The sequence below is a fragment of the Pteropus vampyrus genome, unplaced genomic scaffold (assembly GCF_000151845.1).
Source record: "Pteropus vampyrus isolate Shadow unplaced genomic scaffold, Pvam_2.0 Scaffold244, whole genome shotgun sequence".
Classification (NCBI taxonomy): domain Eukaryota; kingdom Metazoa; phylum Chordata; class Mammalia; order Chiroptera; family Pteropodidae; genus Pteropus; species Pteropus vampyrus.
The window spans coordinates 2,450,589-2,464,979 of NW_011889025.1; positions in this window are offsets into that span (position 1 = coordinate 2,450,589).

Sequence of the window (14,391 nt, forward strand, 5' to 3'; positions counted from 1 at the left end):
CTCCACTGTGGGCTAATTTCTCTCCAGACGCCACAGCTACCATCTTGGAACTTCACTGCTTCCCTGTGTTGCATAGACTCTTTTCAAGAATTCATGTCTTCTTTCTTTCCTTTTTTTGCTGGACTAAATCCTCAACTGCCTTTAAAAGTATTTCATGCAGATTCATTTTGGAAGTCACCTCACATGTGAAAATGCTTTTATTCTATTCTCACACTTGACTGATAGTTTAACTATTTTGAAGAAAGTCATTTTCCTTCAGAACTTCGAAAGCATTGCTTCAATGTTGTCTCCTCACTTGTGAAATGGCTGATAAGAAGTCATGATATCAAGGTAGAAAAAAAAATGACGTAGATGATAGCGGCTCTGTTCATCCCTCTGGCGACCAAATCAAAGTTGTGACGGAAACAAGGAGCAGCAGCAAGGAAACATCGCCTGGGATCTAGATGAACAAGCCATACAACTAGGGAGAAATCCAAGAAAGCACCCTGCAACAGCAGAAGGTAGGACGGGCGAGGACACGGAGCTGCCTGGTCTCGAGCAGCTGAGTGAGACCGAGCCTGCAGCAGCAGCAGACGCCCCTTAAAGGGGCCATGTCCATGAGCGGATTTTCATGGTGATGGACCTGCTCACTCTAGCACCAGTGCCCTATTGGCTGTGTGCAGAGGGCACCAAGGACTTACAGGGAGACATTGTCGGAGTGAGGGTTTAGGTGAGACTTGTCCTATACAGAAGTGCCAGTGGTATCCATTGTTCCCTGTTGAGCCCTCCCCTCTACCATTGTGCAGACACAGCACCGCCACAGCCATGACATCATCAAATTGGATAACAGAGGTTGCTCCACCCAGAGGATTTCTTAAAACCCTGCCTAGCCCAACTGCGGCTCCACCTAAGCCACATCCAGGTGTATCCTCAGCAAGTCAGGTGCTCCTTTCTGAGCAGCACCTAGACTCACATTGGAGAAGGCTGGCCTCGGTTTCTGGTGTGGCCTTTTGAGGCATCTATAAGCACAGCATCTGTGGATTGCTTGCTGAATCTTAACAGGTAGCCCCGGAGGAGTAGAGGCTGGGGCTAAATTTGGCCTGCAGCTGAACCCCTCTCAGAACTGTGCCACTGGATATCTACTCCACAAATCCACACTAATAAGACTGGGAAACTTAGGAGTTTTGCTTAGTGCATAGAAACAGACATGGAAAGGCAGCTAAAATGGGAAGACAAAGAAGCAGAAACTGTACGAGAGAATAGAACAGACATCCAGATACAATGGAGTCAAGTAATCTAACAGATGCAGAATTCAAAACATTGATTATAAAGATGCTCAATGAACTTTTGGGAAGGGTAGATGAATTCAGTGAAAACTTCAACAAAGAGATAAAAAACATAAAAATAGAAGTGGATATTATGAAAGGGAACCAGTCTGAAATAAAGAACACATTATCTGAGACGAGAAGTATAGTAAATGGAATAAACGAAGTGAATAAAGAAAAAGACCAAATCCCCTATGTAGAGGACGAGACAACCAAGGACGCACAATCAGAATGGCAAGAGATAAGATGCCAACACTATAAAAATAATTTAAGGAGCATACGGGACACTGTTAAGGGTCCAAATATCCGTCTAATCGGTGTAACTGAAGAAAATCAAGATGTCGAACAGCTGTTTGAAGAAGTAATGATGGAAAACTTCCCTAACTTGGTGAAAGAAATGGACATAAAACCCTAGGAAGCTCAGAGAATTGCAAACATCAGGGATCCAAAGAGGCCCACACCAAGACACATCATAATTAAAGTGCCAAAGTTTAAATGCAAAGAAAGAATAGTACAAGCAGTAAAAGAAAAACAGTTAATTATTTATAAAGGAACACCCATAAGACTGGCAGCTGATTTATCTAAGGAAACTATGCAGGACAGAAGGGCTTGGCAAAAAATATTCGATAGGATGAAGACCAAGGATATACAACCAAGGATTCTTTATTTAGCAAATCTATCATTTAGAGTGGAAGGACAGATAAAGAGCTTCCCAGACAAAAATAGGCTAAGGAAATTTATCACCACCGAGCCACTATTACAGGTAATGTTGGAGGGACTTCTTTAAGAAGAAAAACCATGTATCAAAAACAGGAATAAAGAATGGTAATCAAAAACAGAGTCACAAATATAGTGGACAATTTGGTGATGGACAGAGGGGAGGGGGGTTGGGGGGTCTGAGAGAATTGGGTGAAGGGTTAAAGAAGTACAAATTAGTAGTTGATAGTTGGTCATGGGGATGGGGAACATGGCATAGAGAATGCATTAATATGATGGCTAAGTGGAGGGTCAGGGGAGGGAGAGAGCAATTGGGGGAATCATTTTACGAACGACATAGATGTCTAACCAATGTACTATATGCTTGAAACTAATTTAAATAAATAAAAAAAAGAAAGAAGTCATGATGTCAGTATCATTCTCATTTCTTTGTAGGTTACCTGTTTTGTTTTGTTTTTTTTCCATCTGGACGCTTTGAAGATGACTCTATTTTGTGTTCCGAAATTTCACAAGAATATACTCTGAAAAATCCTCTTGCATTGTTTCTTTGATAATTCTCTCTAGTTTGTTCCCTCTTGGATTCTTACTGGTCAAATGTAGAATTTCCCAGATTTACCCCTGCTATATATCGTATTTTTCTATCTCATTTTCCATCTTTTAGTCTTTTTGTGCTTTCTTTCATATTTCCTCAACTTTAGCTCCTACTCTTCTCTTGAATTTTATCTCAGCCATCATATATTTTATTTCAAGAGATCTTTCTTGTTTTTTATTATTTATTTTAAATATTTCTGTTATATAAATGCAATATTTTCTGGATCGCTCTGAATAACTAATTAGAGTGTCTTTGATTCTCTTTGTTCTCTCTCAAGGGTCCTTTATTTTTTTCTATTTGTTTACCATCCTGTTTCATATTAAAAGTTTTCCTGAAATATATGGTAATCATTGATTTTTTTGTTTACATGGAAGAATAAGGCAATAAAAAGAAGTGACTGGGACCTTCATACACATGAGTAGGGATCTAATCATTTTGTTGGAGCGGGGTGGTGGTTCCTGAATGCAAACATGTAGAGGACTTTTCTCTTGGATGTCTTCATCTCTTTAAAGAACAGTACTCCAATTTTTGGAACTTGTGGATGATATATCTGACTACAGGGCATTCTGTCCACAAGATTGGGGAGGAAAATGGAATCGACTCTATAAAAAGTATATAATTCAACCCTCTTGCTTCTGCCTTACAGCTCACTCATTCTCTTTTTCAAATCTAACATTTATGCAGGGAAGGGTTACTTTTTCTTTCATTGTGTCATCTCTCTGAAAGTATTCTAAATTGTGGCTTCTTCCAAAATGCTTCATCAGTTACTATTCCTCCATCTATTTTCCAGCTTTCATCCAGCTTTCACCCACTAATGGCCCCTTTCCTATTCTCTTCATCATCATGAATTTATATCTTTTATATTCCTTTGCATTCTTGGGATGTAGAGGAAATATAGGCAGTCTTTAACTTATTGAAATACATGAACTTGTTTTGATTACGGTTTGAGCTTTCACTTTGCTATTTTTACTCATTTCTTCTAGAAGTATAGCATTAAAGAGTGTCATACTCATTACTGCGATCACATCCAACTAATTTAGTAATGAAAACTCATTTCTCAGGGTAGAAACATTAGAATAGTGAACTTCCATATACTCCCTTCTAAAGCAGAATTTCCTATTATTTTCTAGCTTTATTAACATATAATATGTGTAAGTTTAAGGTATACGATGTGATGATTTGAGATATATATATATATTGCAAAATGATTACCACTATATGGTTAGTTAACACACCTACCACTTTACATAGTTACTAACTCACAGAGTTATTTTTTGTGGTGAGAACTTTTAAGATCTACTCTCTTAGCAACCTATGAGTATACAGACACAGTATTGTTAACTACAGTCACCATGTTGTACATTACATCCCCATGATTTGCACCTTATAACCGGAAGTTTGTATCCTTTGACCACTTTCACTTACTTCCCTCACCCACTCTGCTCCAATGGAAATCACCAATCTATTCTCTATTTCTATGAGTATTTTTTTTTTAGATTCTGCATGTAAGTGATATCATACATATTTGTCTTTCTCTGTCTGACTTATTTCACTTTCACATAATGCCCTCAAGAATCATCCGTGTTGTCACAAATGGCAGAATTTCCTTGTTTTTATGGCCAAATAATATTTCAATATATATTATATAAACTTATATAATATATATCAATTTATATATATATAAAAAAAGACATTTACATGTCTTTGTTATTGTTAGTAATGCTGCAATGAACATGAGAGTGCAAATTGAGATAATGATTTCTTTCCTTTGGATATATATCCTAGAATGGGATTGCTAGGTCATATGGTAGTTCTATTTTTAATTTTTTGAGGAACCACCATACTATTTTCCATAGTGGCTATACTAATTTACATTCCTACGAACAGTGCATGTATCCCCATTTCTTCACATTCCCACTAGCACTTATCTCTTATCTTTTTGGTAATAACCATTCTAACAGGTGTGAGGTAATATCTCATTGTGGTTTTGATTTGCATTTCCCTGATAATGAATGATGTTGAACACATTTTCATGTACCTGTTGACTATTTGTATATTTATTTTGGAAAACTATCTATTCAGTTTTTTTTCCCATTTTTAATCAGATTATTGTTTTTGTTGCTATTAAGTTGTATGAGTACCTTATATGTTTTGGATATTAACCTCTTATCAGATATATGGTTTGCAAATATTTTCTCCCATTCCATAGGTTGCCTTTTCATTTTGTTGATCATTTATTTTGTTGTACAGAAGTTTTTTAGTTTGATGCAGTCCCACTTGTTTATTTCTGCCCTTGTTACTTGTGCTTTTGTTGTCATACCCAGAAACTCATTGCCGAGAGCAATGTCAAGGAGCTTTTTTCCTATGTTTTATTCTAGGAGTTTTAGGTCTTATATTTAGGTTTCAGGTCTTATATTTAAATGTATAATCTGCTTTGAGTTTTGTGATAATTTTTGTAAGAGATATAAGATAGGGGTCCAATTTCATTAGTTTGTATGTAAATATCCAGTATTCCAACACCATTTATTGAAGAGACTATCTTTTCTCCATTGAGTATCAATGACTCCTTTGCCAAATATTAGATGACCATATATTCATGGGTTTATTTCTGGGCTCTTGATTCTGCTCCATTGGTTTGTGTGTCTGTTTTTATGCCAGTATCATACTGTCTTGATTACTATACCTTTGTAACATAGTTTGAAATTAAGAAGTGTTATTCCTCCAGCTTTCTTCTTTCTTGAGATTGGTTTTGTAATTTGGAGTCTTTTATGGTCTCATAAGAATTTTAGTTTTTTTTTTCTATTTCTGTAAAAAATAGGCAGAATTTCTATCCATAGATCAAGAGTGTCTGTTATATTTTTTAGAACAATCAGTGTCTGTTATATTTTTAGTTCATTAGGTACCTGCCTGTTTGTTCTCCCAAGGTAGTGGTTCTTAACTTCGGGAACTTGTTAAAAATACATATTCTTGGATCTCAGCCCTGGAGAGGTTTGGGACAGGGCCAAGATTCTATATTTTAAAAGAGCTCTCAGGGTGATAAAGCACAACCCTGATTAAGAGCCACTGACCAACAACAGCAAAGCTAAACCATTTCCATCCCCTTTTCCTCCTCATTTCAACCTCTATTCTTGCTGACTCCAAGAATACATGGCAAGCTGAGTGTTTTCATGGGATAGTTGCTTCATGGCTAACCTAGCTTTTCAAACTATGCTACCTCAATAAAAAATTCATCAAGTAATCAATAAAAACTTGACAGATTTAATCTGTGCTGAGTAAATTCACTTGTCTAAGGTCATCGATGTAAGTGATAAAGATAGGAATTATACTTGGACCAATTACAATATGTAGTCCAAGCCAGAGAGTACTATCCCTTCTAAGTGTCTACATCTATAATGAGAAGGTAAGAAATTACATTATTGTAGTGCTAGAGCTTAGCTATCAGGAAAATAAAAACCTTCCTATAAGGATGGAGTAAGCAAATTCTGAATTTGAGCAATGTGTATTAGGTTTTATTGGGTGGAAGAGTTCTTTTTAAGAGGGAAAAACTAGAGATAATCAAGACAACCCAATATTATTCATTCATCCTTATTTTTAAGATTTGTAAGCCCTTTTAGAACTTTGACATTTTCACCCCTGGGGAAAGCAGAAGTGAACCAGACAAAGCTGCTGATTTGCAAATACTAAGAAGCAGATCTTAGACATAGCCTCAGTACCAGGGCAGAAGTATGATATAGTGGCTAAAAACATGGTTTTAGAGTCAGACACACCTGTGTTAAGACTTCAGGCTATATCACTTACTAGTTGTGTGACCTTGAGTCAACTATTTAACCTCCATAAGGTTAAGTTTCCCCTTTTGTAGTTTCTAAAGTGAATCAAGCTCTGTCAAACTTTGGTGCCTCTATAGAAGCAGCTCCCTCTGCCTTGAATACCACTCATCTCCTTTAATCCTGACTAGCTCCTACTCATCCTTCAGGTCTCAAATCGACACTGCTGCTTCCTAGATATCCTGATTCCTCAATCAGAGTTAGGTAATGTTCTTCTGTGTCTCCTCCTTAAGTGTCCTAAACACATCTTCAATCATAATAAATGTATGGTGATTGGCGGTTTTAAAAAATTTGTTCTTCCACACATTAGGAGCCAGCAAACTAAGGCCCATGGGCTAAACCTGACCCATGATCTCTTTGTGTATTACCCTCAAGAATAGTTTTGGCACTTTTTTTATAGAGTTGGTTAAAAAAAAGAAAAAGAATATGCAACAGATCTTCAGTGTCCCACGGATCCTAAAATATTTTTCATCTAGTTCTTTACAGAAGAAGTATGCTGACCCTTGACATAGGCCATAAGCAATTTGAGAGCAGGACTCTTTTTCATTCTACTGTATGTCTTACTCTTAGGAGATGCCTGGCACATGATAAGCATTCAGATGTCTGTTCAATAAAAGAATAAATTAATGAGTATAACCAGTATTTTTAAAATATAATTATGACAGAATCAAAACACAACTTTATTTTGCCTTCTAACATGCAAATGAAATGTACTCCATTGGGATAAATTTGCCTTGACCCTGGATGGAAACTTGGACAGATCCCATAACTTTTCCATTCATTTCTTTGAGAAAAAATAGTCCTAAGATCAATCAGTCACAAAATACAATGTTGGTTCAGTAATCAGGACATATTCAGTCTAAGACATTAATCAAATTCTTCAGGCTTTACTCAGAGATAAGGTTCTTTCATCTACCTCATCCTAAGGCCTGTAGGTGGTGGCCATCTGGCTTTGGAGAAAGAAGGGCAATAGATTTTTTTTATTTCTCTCCCCACTTGTTAGCTTCTATCTGGACCCTCACCAGGGCTGAAGCAGGAACAGAGAGAAGAGGTAAATAGATGGGTCATTTCTTCCTTGGTAGAATTTCTACTCTCTGGGTCTCTGGCTCTTCTTTGGGTTCTTTAAATGTCCCCATCATTGAGGACCTCTCTCCTGCAATTTAGGAGACCTGGTTAATACATTTCTAATCAGATTGGTAGTTTACAACTCTTTCCTCAACCCCTAGGAATCCAATAGTTATCTCCAATGTTTTTTGCTGAAGTCTCTCTACCCCTCTAGGTGGCTCTATTGCACAGGGTCCAAAGTGACCCTTTCTTGGTTCTCTCTTGCATGGCCCCTATTTGGTTCCCAGGAAACAATCAAACATACCTTATTCTGACAAATTCTAGGAATGCCAGGCAATTCCAACACAGTCAACCCTGTTCTCCTGCCAAGGGCCACATTAGCTTTCTCAGAATGGAGCACAGCTCCAATCCTCTGCCTCTAGTGCAAGGAACCAATTTCAAGCTCTCCGAGTGGTCTGGTGAAACCTCCTCTCACTAGGGTTTAGGCGAAGGTGGTAATATCTCCTCCACCCTAGCACTTCTGTGAAAGATGGAGTGGAGTTTTAACCTGGCAACAGATCTCTGCAAGAAGATATTTTCAAAAATTTTCCTTCCTACTCTCTTCCACTGACTTCTTTTTATTTCTTGGAACTTGTTTTGAAGCATTTCTTTTGGAAATGTTTCATATGATGACCTGGCTTTGGAATTTCCCATCTATCATAGGTCATCTACTGTGTCTTCCTGTAAACTGAATTTTAATATCATATTACCTAAGGCTTATTTTTTCTTATTAAGTAATAAAAGTTGCACTATCTCTGGCAAAATCTCATTATATTCAAGTAGCCTCATTTTCTTTTGACTCCTAAAAATTTGAGATAATAACATTAACATTTATTGAGCATCTACCAGGTACTGCACGCTTTAGAGATGTTTTCTCATATAATCCTCATGAACATTTTTCCCTCTATTACAGATGAGAAAACTGAGTCTCAGAGAAATTAATTGACTTCTTCAAGGCAAGCCATAAAATAAATATAGATCAGAACTGAGGCTGAAACCCAGGTCTATCTGATTTTAAAATCATTAGTCTTTTTGTTATATACCATAAGCTTCAAACTTTTCCACCAAAATACCCCAAATGGCAAAATAGAGTGGAAATGTATCTCTGGGAAGTCTGGATAGCCCAAAGAGGTCCCACCACAAGTGCAAAAATTTGTCTGAAGTCTCATGCTTATTTGCAAAAATGCACAGAAAATTTTCATTTTATTCTACAGTGTATGTGGTTATTGTCATATAAACTATGTTGAAAATTGTCGCTCAAATTACCTGTTTTCCCTATGTGAATGTTCAAATAAAATTGATCTTCTAGAAAAATAAATTATGTTTACCCCATAGATTCATGCATCTCGAGCATACTGCTCCAGTTTGAGAAACCCCAGCATATTCCACAAGGTTTTAGATTATGCAGCTAGGGTATTAAGGATTTTAAGGAAAGCTCATTCCATTATAACCACTGGAATGAGGGAAATGAAAAGATAGTGTTGTGGAAAAATCCCAAACCCAGTCCAGTGAAAAATCAAGCAGTAACTCGGAGAGAAGAACTCAGGTTTATTACGCACGGTCCCAGAGGAGCTAGTGCTCTGAAGATCTGGGCAGTGTGCTCAGTTGCAACATTCCTTATACACAAGAATTTTACACAAGCTGATTGGTCAGTTTGAACTCGAACCGTTACAAATGGCGGGAGTTGCTATGCAGATTGCAAGTAGTAACACTGGAGAAGGGCAGGAGTTGCTAAGGGTTACCAACATTGCAAATTGTTACAGGAAGCGGGATATGCCAGGGTACAAGGTGCTACAAGAGGCGGGGGCTCCTATGGGTACAAACAGTTACATTTACAAGTTGAGCAAAGTGCAAGTGAGCTCTTGCATGAGCTCCTGCATACAGCAAGCATATTTACAGAAGCAAAACAAAGGGCTGATTAGTTTTTTGATGTAAATTCCTCAAATTTCCTTTTCATTTCCCCCTTTTGATACCCGTTTAGATTCTTCATAGGGCATCAACCTCATGATCTCCCCCTTGATTTCCCAGTGCCAGGGACTGGTAATTCCATTGCTCAAATATCTTTGCTGTAGTCTTTGTTTCTACTATAGCCTCTATGAAGGAGATAATTGTCCAGACAACAAGAGGCAATAGGCAAGACAGAAGGAGGCAGGTACTGAGGAGGAGGAGTACTACTCCAACTAAGGTCTTAAAGCCTCCGAAGGTAGAGAACCAACCTCCAAAGAGGCTATCAGTGTCCCCTCCATGCCATACTTTGCACAGGCACATGTGCTAGTTTTGTCAACTGCTTGACAAGATCTTCAACTGCCTGGCCCTGGTCATCTATCTGTATACAACAGTTAGTGAGATTGAATTTCCCACATACGCTTCCTTCTGCTGTTAATAGATAATCTAGTGCCAACCTGTTCTAGTAGATGGCATTTCTCATCTGAGTCTGTTGATATGCAAGGAGAGTCAGGGCTCCCCCAGTCTCATTAGTAATGATTTCTAAAACTGCTTGCAGTTGGATAATTCAGTTTAACATGTAAATGGGGGTACAGTAGCCCCAAGATCCATCTTTTGCCCAAGTGGCAGGCCCATAGTACTGGATTATTCATTCTGGGGGCCACTCATCATCTTCTCAATCCCCTATTTGGAGTTCTCTTTATACTCTTTGCAGGAGTTGTGGGATCAGGTGATCAAGTTGTTCCCTGTTTTCAGAGGTAAGAGGAAAAAGGTGGTTTTATCATGTCAATTACACAACTTCCTTCCTAATTTGTGGGGAGGTGGATATAGGTCGTGCTTCCACAAATCCATTAAAGCCCACATGGGGCCGTCCAGTCTCAGGCCCTGCCTGGGTTATGCCAAGCTTTAGTTAGCCCTGGGAATCTGGCCAACGGATTTCTCTCTTTTCTGTTTCTCCACCACATGCTTCGTCTGGAGGTGGCATTATAATACTGTTGGCCTAAGCAAATTAAGTTTCCGACTAAGTGTTTGAGATTTCCTCCACCTTTGGCCAGGCAGTATTGTCCAATAGTAGTATGTTCTAAAATCCGTTGACCATCATTTGAGGTACGTGGGGCCATTATATCTGGCATTGCCTGGCTGGGAACCAATTCAGTAGCTTCCCATGGCCATCTATCTCCCACTAGAGTTCCCCCACATACATAGCAGGAAGTGACATTCAGGGAGTGAGCTATTCCTTCAGCCATTCTGAGAAATAAGTTTTTGATTGAGTGTGGCAATGGGGCTAGGGGTTCAGTTACTTCCTTGTAGAAGGACTTATAAACATGATAGAATTGGGCTGAATGGGCTAGTACTTGACCTTTAATATGAATATGAATTTGAATATAGGTATTTAGCCCCATCCCATCAATGCCAAGTGTTAATACTTCTCTGGAACTCCAACGGGGGTTCAAAGGGTTGGTTACAATTAACTCTAATGGATTGCACATATGTGTGGGGCAGCTTGATAAGGCTACTCCTTTTCTTAAATACACCTCTTTCTTGTTGGTGGTGTCTCTCTCTCAAGTAGCCCATAGGACACAAGACCAACAGGCATGACTTGTTCCACATGAGGAACTGTGGGGACATATATACTTTTCTTCTGTTCTGTAACTTTCTTCCCAGCTGAGAGATCCATAGGATCTCCCTTCTTCCCTTTGGTCTTGATTCATAGCATCACAAGCATCAAACTTAAGATTATCTGGTCAGTATTTTCTTTCATTCTAGTCTGGACCAACATAGGTCCATCTGTCCATCCTCCCCTGTGGTCCCTCAGTGCTACTCTTATTGCGAAAACTATTTCAGTGGGAGCGTTATTCAGGTTGTAACATACATAAGGTTGATTACTTCCTGAGTCTCATATTGAATATTGAGTCTGGTTATAAGTACAGATCCCTTTCTGAGTTCCCTGACATTCATAGTAGTTATAGAAAATTAAGGTAGTCTTACCTCCTTCGGTGACATGAATATATAGCTCACAGTCCTCTGCCCTTATTTCCTTCCCTCCCCAGCGTCCAATTATAAGGCATCCCACAATGAAATTCCTCAGGCTTCAGCCGTGCATAGACTGACCAGCTTCTGGGGTGGCCAAAGCAGGGCATGTCTTCTTCCTTCTTATGAGGGTTGGTGGAATCCGTCTGCGCTGTTCCTGATGAAGTTTCTGAAGAAGCCGGCAGTTGATCCTCAAGATTCTGGCCGGCTTCCAGGGTGGCCAGAGCAGGGCCGATGATCTCAGGTGGACTTCTGCTGCTTCCGGAACATGACTCAGAGCGGTTGATCAGGAAGGGGCTCTGCAATCCAAGTCTTCTGGCTTTCTGGAGGTGCTGCTCTGGAGGTGTGGTGGATCTACGGAGTGATACCTGCAACTTTAATAGCAGTGGGAGTTGCTAATATAACAGTATGAGGGCCTGTCCAGCTCGGCTGGAGCAGCTCTTCCTTCCAATCTTTAACCCATACTTCATCTCCTGGCTGAAAGGGGTGGACCCAATTCCCTAAAGGGATAGGGCTCTCTCTAGAGTTTCCCAAGTGATGCTGTGGAGGATTTTTCCTAAGGCTTGAAGGTGTTGGGACACTTCTAGGTCAGCCATTAATTGAGGGTTTCCTTTTAACTTCCCTATCACTGAGGGAGGTCTCTCATAAAGGATTTCAAAAAGGGAGTAGCCTGAAGGTCTTGGAGTGCATCACGTTCGGAGTAGAGCTAAAGGCAGCGTATCTATACAAGGTAACTGGGTTTCCTGACAAAGTTTGGCTAGAGTGGTTTTAAGGGTCCGGTTCATGCTTTCAACTTTCCCTGAACTTCATGGCCTGTAGGCCATGTGGAGCTTCCATTTGATTCCTAGAGCTTTGGACAAGGTCTGGACTTTCTCAGACACAAATGCAGGTCCATTTTCTGATCCTATAGAGAGGAGTAGTCTGTATCTTGGAACAATTTCCCTCAATAAGGCCCTGGCTACTTCTCGTGCCCATTCAGTGTGTGTAGGAAAGGCTTCGATCCATCCAGAGTAGGTGCAAACCAACACAAGCAAGTATCGGTGTCTCCTGCAGGGCTTGACCTCAGTAAAGTCCACTTCTAGGTCTTCAAATGGCATAGTTCCAATTGTTTGCATTCCTGGATTAGGTCTTGGTCTTTGGCCAGCATTGTTTCATGCACAAGTCACACACCTAGCACTGATCTGGGTGCACAGAGTTGAGAGTTTAGGTATGAAATAGTAGCAGCCTAACAGGTTTTCTAAAGAAGTCTTCCCCAGGTGAGTTAATTCATGGTGTCGTTTTACTAGCTAAGCTGCCAGTGCAGCGGGAACAAAGAGTCTTTGATCTGGAAGCTCCCACCAGCCCTCCTTCCTCCTGTATCCCCCTTCACTTGAAGCCCATTGATCTTCTTCCTTAGTGTATTTTGGGGATAAAGGCAATTCTGGCACTAGGAGAACTTTGGAGATTGGTTTAGGACCCGTTGCGGCACTTGGTTGGTTGGCAGCCTCCTGAGCTGCTTGATCTGCTAGGCAGTTTCCCTTACTGATAGAGTCGGTTCCTTTCTGGTGGCCCTTGCAGTGAATGACGGCCACTTTGGAAGCCTTCCAGACTGCCTCTAGCAGTTGGAGGATTTCTTCTTTGTTTTTGATTTCTTTTCCCCTGCCATCAGTCATCCCCTCTCTTTATAAATGGCCCCATGTATGTGCAAGGTAGCAAAGGCATACCTTGAGTCTGTATAGATATTGGCCCGTTTCCCCTCAGCCTGTCGCAGTGCCTGGATGAGTGCCCATAGTTCGACCCACTGTGCTGACCATCCCTGTGGTAGAGCTTCAGCTCTGATTACCTTATCGGCAGTTGTTACTGCGTAGCTGGCTTTGCGCTGTCTTTCATGGATGAAGCTGCTCCCATCTGTGGACAATACTAGTTCTGGGTCCTGAAGAGGTACATCTGTCAGATTGGGCCTGCTTGAGTAAACATCAGTGACCTCCTCACAATTGTGGTCAGGAGGCCCCTCCTCAGTGGGCAGAAATGTAGCAGGGTTCAATGTTCGTACAGTTTCGAGACAGACTTGTGGATTTTCGCAAAGCAGTCCCTGATAATGAGTTATTCTGGTGTTGGTCAGCCATTTGTGTCCTTGTTTATTCATTAATGCAGTTACAGCATGGGGGACCTTTACATTTACATTTTGTCCTAGCATAAGCTTGTCCGCTTCTCTGATCAGGATTACCATGGCAGCTAAGGCTCAAAGGCATGGCGGCCATCCCACAACCATCAGATCTAGCTGTTTGGACAAATATGCAATTGGGCGTTGCCATGACCCAATTGTTAGTCTGAGGACCCCCAGTGTGGTGTGATTCTTCTCATGCACAAAGTTAAAGTACCGTGTCATATCCGATAGTCCCAATGCTGGGGCCCTGGTTAGGAGTTTCTTTATTTCTCTAAATGCTTTTTCTTATTTGGAGCCCCAAATCAGGGGCTCCTTACCAGACCCAGCTGTGGCCTCATACAGTGGCTTAGCAATCTCAGAGAAACCTGGTATCCAGATTCTACAGAATCTGGCAGCCCCTAGGAATTCACGAACCTCTTTCTTGGTGTTTGGTCGAGGTATTGAGTAGATGGTCAATTTCCTTTCATGTCCAAGTGCCCAACGCCCTTCTGAGATGATAAATCTAAGGTATCTGACCTCCTGTTTGCATATCTGAGCCTTTTTCCATGACATCTTATACCCCATGGTAGAGAGGAAGGCTAGTAAGGCTCTAGCACCTTTCCAACAGTCTCCTTGGGTGGTGCTTCCAGCAGTAGGTCATCTACTTACTGAAGTAGAGTACAGTTCAAAGCCTCTCCAGGGAAGGCAGCAAGATCTGTGGCTAGTGCCTTGCCAAACGGAGTGGGTGAG